Source organism: Monodon monoceros, unplaced genomic scaffold (genome assembly GCF_005190385.1).
Source record: "Monodon monoceros isolate NGI ecotype Baffin Bay Population unplaced genomic scaffold, NGI_Narwhal_1 Super_Scaffold_5, whole genome shotgun sequence".
Classification (NCBI taxonomy): Eukaryota; Metazoa; Chordata; class Mammalia; order Artiodactyla; family Monodontidae; genus Monodon; species Monodon monoceros.
The window spans coordinates 11,907,619-11,914,253 of record NW_021703782.1 but is presented as its reverse complement, the minus strand read 5'-3'; the positions used below and the strand labels follow the sequence as shown (position 1 = coordinate 11,914,253).

Genomic DNA, 6,635 nt, shown 5'->3' with positions numbered 1-6,635 from the left:
TCAGTCTCCTGATTCAAATGCTAGTCTCCTCTGGAAACACCCTCAGAGACACGCCCAGAAATAATGTTTTACCAGCTACCGGGGCATCCCTTAGCCCAGACAAACTGACACCTGAAATTAATCATCACACAAGCCAAAGGGAGTAACACAAAATCGTCAGAGGGTCTGTAGAAAACTTACTTGTGGATGGAGGAGGTGAGTTTGGAAACCTGGGTGGATCGGTTCTTGAAAAGCCCTACAGGGAATTCCCTGGTGGTCCAGTGGTTAGGACTCGGGCTTTCAGTGCCAGGGGTCTGGGTTCAATCACCAGTCAGGGAACTAAGATTCTGCAAGCTACACAGTGTGGCCAAAACAAAAACAAAGACAAGAAAAAAAAAAGAAAAAGAAAAGCCCTGTACACTGTGCTAGAAACTTTATCCTGGGGACCCCTGGAAGCTTTCTAAGGAAAAAAAAATGCCTTCAAATCTGTGTTAGACAGAACGTTTACTTGTCTTTGGAACCTGTGAGACTATAAATTCTTTGCCTGGGCTTGTTTTCTCTTGTAACCCCAGTTCCCAGGACAGATTTAGACCTTTTGCAAGGGTCAGACTTAAAGTCAGTCATTTCCATTTTTTTTAGACACAATAGCTACAAACAATGCTTTGGAAAGGAGCCTGTGGAAGAAAAAAATAAAAGAGGCCTCTTTCCCTTAAAATAATTCTAGCCTGGCAACAGGAGCTAGTGTGACCTTCATTCCCAGTCCAAAGTCTCTCCTCCAAAGTGTCCCTTGAAAGAAACTGAAAAGGGACTTAGAAGTCAGAGGTCACATGCCTGACCATAAGTATTAAGGTTCCTATACAAAGGGGAAGAGAAAAATGTAGGCCCCAAGTTCCCTGAAAGGAAGGTAAAGGGAGTTCATCTTAAAAGAAGGACTTGCATCCTCACTGTGGGACTTTGGTTAGAGAAGGAGCATAGAGCAGTATTTCCCAAGGTGCTTCCTTCCCAGTTCATGGGAATTTAGTTTCAGTCTGTGGCAAAGGTGGGTGGTTGGATATCTGAAAACTCAGGACTACCACTGGGAATTTGGAAAGAGTTGTAAACTCTCAGAGAGCTCAGGGGCTCAACTTCCCACAGCCAGCAGGGAGAAATCCCAGTTGGAGGGGTCTCCTTTGCTTGGGTGGAAAGAGCTCTGAGTCTTGGTCAGTGGGTTTTCAGGGGCCAGAGAACAGCAGTGACTTGGGGTGTAGCAGGGACTCATAAAGGGAAGCCTAGGGACCCTCAGCTTTCTAGCTGGACCTTTGGTGAGTTGCCCGTGGACTTGGTGGGAAACAGCTATAGACGATGCCTGTGGATAAGGAAGCAGTTTCTAGGAGAGCTGGTGAAGTCTTAGCAAAATCAGGTGGGGGGACTTCACTGGCAGTCCAGAGGTTAAGACTTCGTGCTCCCAATGCAGGGGGCATGGGTTTGATCCCTGGTTGGGGAACTAAGGTCCCACATGCCCTGCGGCCATAAAAACAAGAATCAGTTGGGAATTCCACCTTGAGGATTGGATTTACTGCCCCTGAATCACAGTCTCCTGATAGCAGTGCTCTGTGATGTCCCTGATTCTGGTCCCTGGCTAGAATTGGGACCACATAAATGCCAGCTCAGACCTCATTGGGTTATTGACACTTTTAATTTTATTTTATTTATGTATTTATTTTTGCGGTACGCGGGCCTCCCACTGCTGTGGCCTCTCCCGTCGAGGAGCACAGGCTCCGGACGCGCAGGCTCAGCGGCCACGGCTCACAGGCCCAGCCGCTCCGTGGCACGCGGGATCCTCCCGGACCGGGGCACGAACCCGTGTCTCCTACATCGGCAGGCGGACTCTCAACCACTGCGCCACCAGGGAAGTCCTGACACTTTCTAGTCCTCTGATAATATGACTTTGTCTTAACTCACTCTTTCTCTAACAGACTGTTCTGCCTTTGGATTCATCCCCAGTGTCCAACCTTAGCATCTAAAGCTCCTGGGTTAAGCCATACATGAGCGGAGTTTTGTTTTTCCAAGATAATCTACTTAGGTCCTTTGACATAACTTGATTCCTATTTTCTGCCGTTTTCATCCTCCTTCTTATTCATAGACATTTTTAAGAATGTGTGTGACACCTTATGAATTTATTAGCAATTACTAGCCATGGATAATTCATTTTTTTCTATTGTTCCACCATTGACGGCCTGTCATCTACAACCACTGTAGCTTAGTTACCATTGTGTGTGTGACCAACTTGGACTTTTTTTTTTTTTTGCGGTACACGGGCCTCTCACTGCTGTGGTCTCTACCATTGCGCAGCACAGGCTCCGGACGCGCAGGCTCAGTGGCCATGGCTCACAGGCGCAGCCGCTCCGCGGCATGTGGGATCTTCCCGGACCGGGGCACGAACCCGTGTCCCCTGCATCGGCAGGTGGACTCTCAACCACTGCGCCACCAGGGAAGCCCCAGCTTGGACTTTTTCATTGAATCTGTTTGTGGTCCAGTTGGTCTAAATATCAATCATGATGCACAATCGGGCATGGTGATCTCTCATAAGCTAAAGTCACGTTGCACAAAGTCTACAGTATCTTTAAAAATTCCTTTGTAAATATACTGGAGTATTTATTGTATTTGTTTGTGTTTATTTTTTTAATTTTAATTTAAAAGTGAAAAGTATTGCTGAAATATTAAAGCAATGATTTTTTTTTTCTCCTCATTGGAGGAAGAGGAGAGTGAAATAGGAGAAGCCTCCACTTGACTGCCAGCACCCCGCCCAACCTTGCCCAAATATCAGCTTTTATCAAGCCTTGGCCCCCATTACAACTGATCCCTGCCTCTCAGCCATATAGGCCACTCTCCTGCCTTCCCTCCCCACACGGCTTTTTTACCCCTGTTTCCATACTGCTCCAGTCACCAGCCTGCTTCCTTGCAGCCCCAGTCCTGCCCCAGCTCCAGAACCCATCCTGACAGAGCCAGAAGGGGCAAAAAAAGACTTTTGTGGCTACAGCTCCTCAGCACAAAGAATACCTCTTATTGTGTAGGTTTGTAGTGTTTCAGGGCTAAGCAAGGCCCAGCTCACACCCTCTAGTGATGGTTTTCATCTTACATCTGAGTTCTTAGCATGATGCTGTGCTCCCCACCTGCATTCCTGATTCCTGCCTAAGCCCCCAACCCTATTAGACTGGACCATGCCTTGTTTTGGCCAGGCCCCCAGCTAGGATGTGCATCCTGGAGAGAGACAGGCTGGATCCCCCTGTGCTGCCCACCTGCTTAATTTTCAAGTGGAGTCTGTTTCCTGCATCCCCCAGTGCTGCTTGGAACAGTGTGCTTGGGACCTCCTGGGCCCACTCCTAACCCACACTTCTTACTGCTGTCCCTGGACTGACGTCTTCAGATTCCTTAACTAACCCTGTGCCCAGCCCTGCAACGAGTGAAGAGTGTTTCCTCCCCTTGTGCACTGTTGGTGGGAATGTAAAATAGTACAGCCATTACAGAAAACAGTAGGGAGGTTCCTCCAAAAATTAAAAATAAGACTGCCTTATGATCCAACAATCTCACTTCTGGGTATATATTCAAAAGAAATGAAATCAGTATCTCAAAGAGATGTCTGAACTCTCATGTTCATGGCAGTATTGTTTACAATAGCCAAGACATGGAAACAGCCAAAGTGTTCATCAATGGATGAATGGATAAAGAAGATGTTGTCTTGGGAATTCCCTGGCGGTCCAGTGGTTAGGACTCTGCGCTTTCACTGCCCAGGGCGAGGGTTCAATCCCTGGTTGGGAAACTAAGATCCCACAAGCTGCATGGTGTGGCCAAAAAGAAAAAAGAAAACATGGTCTATATACACAATGGAATATTGTTCAGCCTTTAAAAACATGGAAATCCTGCCATTTGTGACAATGTGGATGAACCTGGGGGACATATGCTAAATGAAATAAGAAAGAAAACTACTGCATGAGCTGGAGGGTAGATATGAAGTGTTCTCATCTCACACACACAAAGATAACTATATGAAGTGATGGATATGTTAATTAGCTTGATTGTGGTGATTATTTCAAACTGCAGAGGTATTTCAAAACAGCCAGGGAATTCCCTGGTAGTTCAGTGGTTGGGACTCCGTGCCCTCACTGCCGAGGGCCCGGGTTCAATCCTTGGTCGGGGAACTATGATCCCACAAGCCACGCAGCTCGGCCAAGAAAAAAAAAAAATCCAGTTGTACACCTTAAATATATACAATTGTTATTTTTCAACTGTACCTCAATAAAGCTGGGGGGAAAGACTGTTTCCTCTTTCTAAATTGCCTTCCCCCTTTCTAGTCCAAACCTACCCATCTTCCCTTGACTGTCCCCACCCACGGAAATTTCTCCTTCTCTCAACTCCTCCTACACTTAAAAGAAGAACCACAGTTTAGTACATAATTATATCCTTCCTTTATTTGTTCCCTGTTCCCATCTCACCGACTAATTTGTAAACTCATAAGTGCAGAGACTAAGTCTTTCTACGATGCCGTGTTCTTATTAGCCGACTCATTCATTAATTCAGCGGATATTTCAGTGACTACTCTGTCTCAGGCTTTACTGTTCAGGATACAGAGTTGCAGGAGGCAAGGTGGCAAAGATAAACAGGATGCCTGCTCTCAAAGCAGGAAGACAGGCCATCAAATAATCACACAAATCAGTGTAAAATTACATCAGAGAGCCACTATGGAAAACAATATGGCTGTTCCTCAAAATACTAATAAGCGAATTATCAGATGATCCAGCAATTGCACTTCTGGGTATTTAGTCACACGGACCGAAAGCGGGGGTCTCAAAAAGATATTTGTACACCTGTGTTCATAGCAGCATTATTCACAATGACCAAAAGGTGGAAGCAATCCAAGTGTCCATCAACAGAGGAATGCAAAAACAAAACGTGGTCTCTCCGTACAATGCAATATTATTCAACCTCAAAAAGGAAGGAAATTCTGACATATGCTGCAACATGGATGAATTCTGAGGACATTCTACTAAGTGAAATAAGCAAGTCCCAAAAGGACAAATACTATATGATTCTACTTATATAAGGTACCTAGAGTTGTCACACGCATAGAGACAAAGTAAAATGGTGGTTGCCAGGGGGTGAGGGGCAGGGGAGTGGAGATTTGCTCTTTGAATGAAAGATGCGAGATGAAAAGAGTTCTGGAGATGGATGCGGGTGACGGTTGCACAACAATGTGAATGTACTAACACTACTGAACCGTGCACTTAAAACTGGTTCAGATGGTAAATTTTATGTTATGTGTATTTTGGCACAATTAAATATAATTTTTAGAATGACAAACCAGGGGACTTCCCTGGTGGTCCAGTGGTTAAGACTCCATGCTCCCAATGCAGGGGGCATGGGTTTGATCCCTGGTTGGGGAACTAAGATCCTGCATGCCAAATGGTGCAGCAAATAAATAAATAAATAAATAAAGCAGTGGCTATGTAAATCAACCATACTTCAAAAAAAATAAAAATAAATTTTAAAAAAAAACGACAAACCAAAAAAAAATTACAACCAGAGATGAGAGCAACAAAGGCAAGACAAGGCTGCCTGGAGGAAGTGATCCTAGTGATATCAGCTAGTATGCTTTCATCCACAAATAACAGAAACCCTAAGTCAAATCCTTAGAAAATAAGTATATCTGTTTTTTCTCATGACAAGGAATCCAGTGGCAGGGTGGCTTCAGGTGGCTGGCTAATTCAGTGGCTCAAAAATATTAGCAATAATCCAAGTTCTTTCCATCTTTCTGCCCTACCTAACTCGAGGCATTGCATCCAGCCACAATGGCCAGTGGAAGAAGGCTATTAATTTCTTTAAGCTTAGCTTTCTTTGTTTGTAAAATAGTCTTATCATCTGTATGTACTTTACAGAGCTGTTGGAACAATTAAACAAGATAAAATACGTGATGTCCTTAGTAGAGCACTTGGCCTGTGTAGATGCTCAATATATGAAGATTGGATGCTCTGAATCCCAGAGTCTCTCAAGGGTTATAATTCAAGGGAGTAAGGATGTGGGTCCTGGATTTTAAGTCTACCTGGATTTTTTTTTAGAGGAATTTATTTTTATTTATTTATTTATTTATATTGCAGAAACAAAAATTTTTTTTAAATTCTAATTGGAAAAAAAGAAAAAGGAAAATAGACTGTGGTGATGGCTGCACATACCTCTGAATATACTAAAAAAACATTGAACTGTACACTTTAAATGGGAGAATTGTATGTTATGTAAATTATATTTCAGTAAAGCTGTTTAAAAGACTAAAACAAAATAAATGTTTTAAGCTTTTGAGTAAAAAAGAAAAAAAATCTACGTGGATCTAAAATCTGGCACCACTGCTTACTAGCTGAGTGACCTCAGACAAATTTACATAATGGTCCTAAGCCTGTTTCCTCACCTGTAGCATGAACATAACATTGAGCCTGGTACCCGAGCAGTGCTCAGTAAATACCAACAGTTTTTACCTTTTGACAATCAGTGGGACAGCAAAGAGGGACTATAGCTTGATGAAGCAAGTTGAGCTTACTTAAGGACCCTAAAGATGCATTTGGGAGGGAGTCTTGCTAGCATAAACAAGGACCTACTGTATAGAACAGGGAACTCTTCTCAATACTCTG

General features: G+C 43.8%; 1 non-coding gene across 1 annotated transcript; it reads left to right on the top strand.

Moving 5' to 3' along the window:
• Nucleotides 1-246: 246 nt before the first annotated feature.
• Nucleotides 247-318, top strand: TRNASTOP-UCA. The gene has a single exon. It is a non-coding gene; the product is annotated as a tRNA-Sec (tRNA).
• The last annotated feature ends 6,317 nt before the right edge of the window (nt 319-6,635 follow it).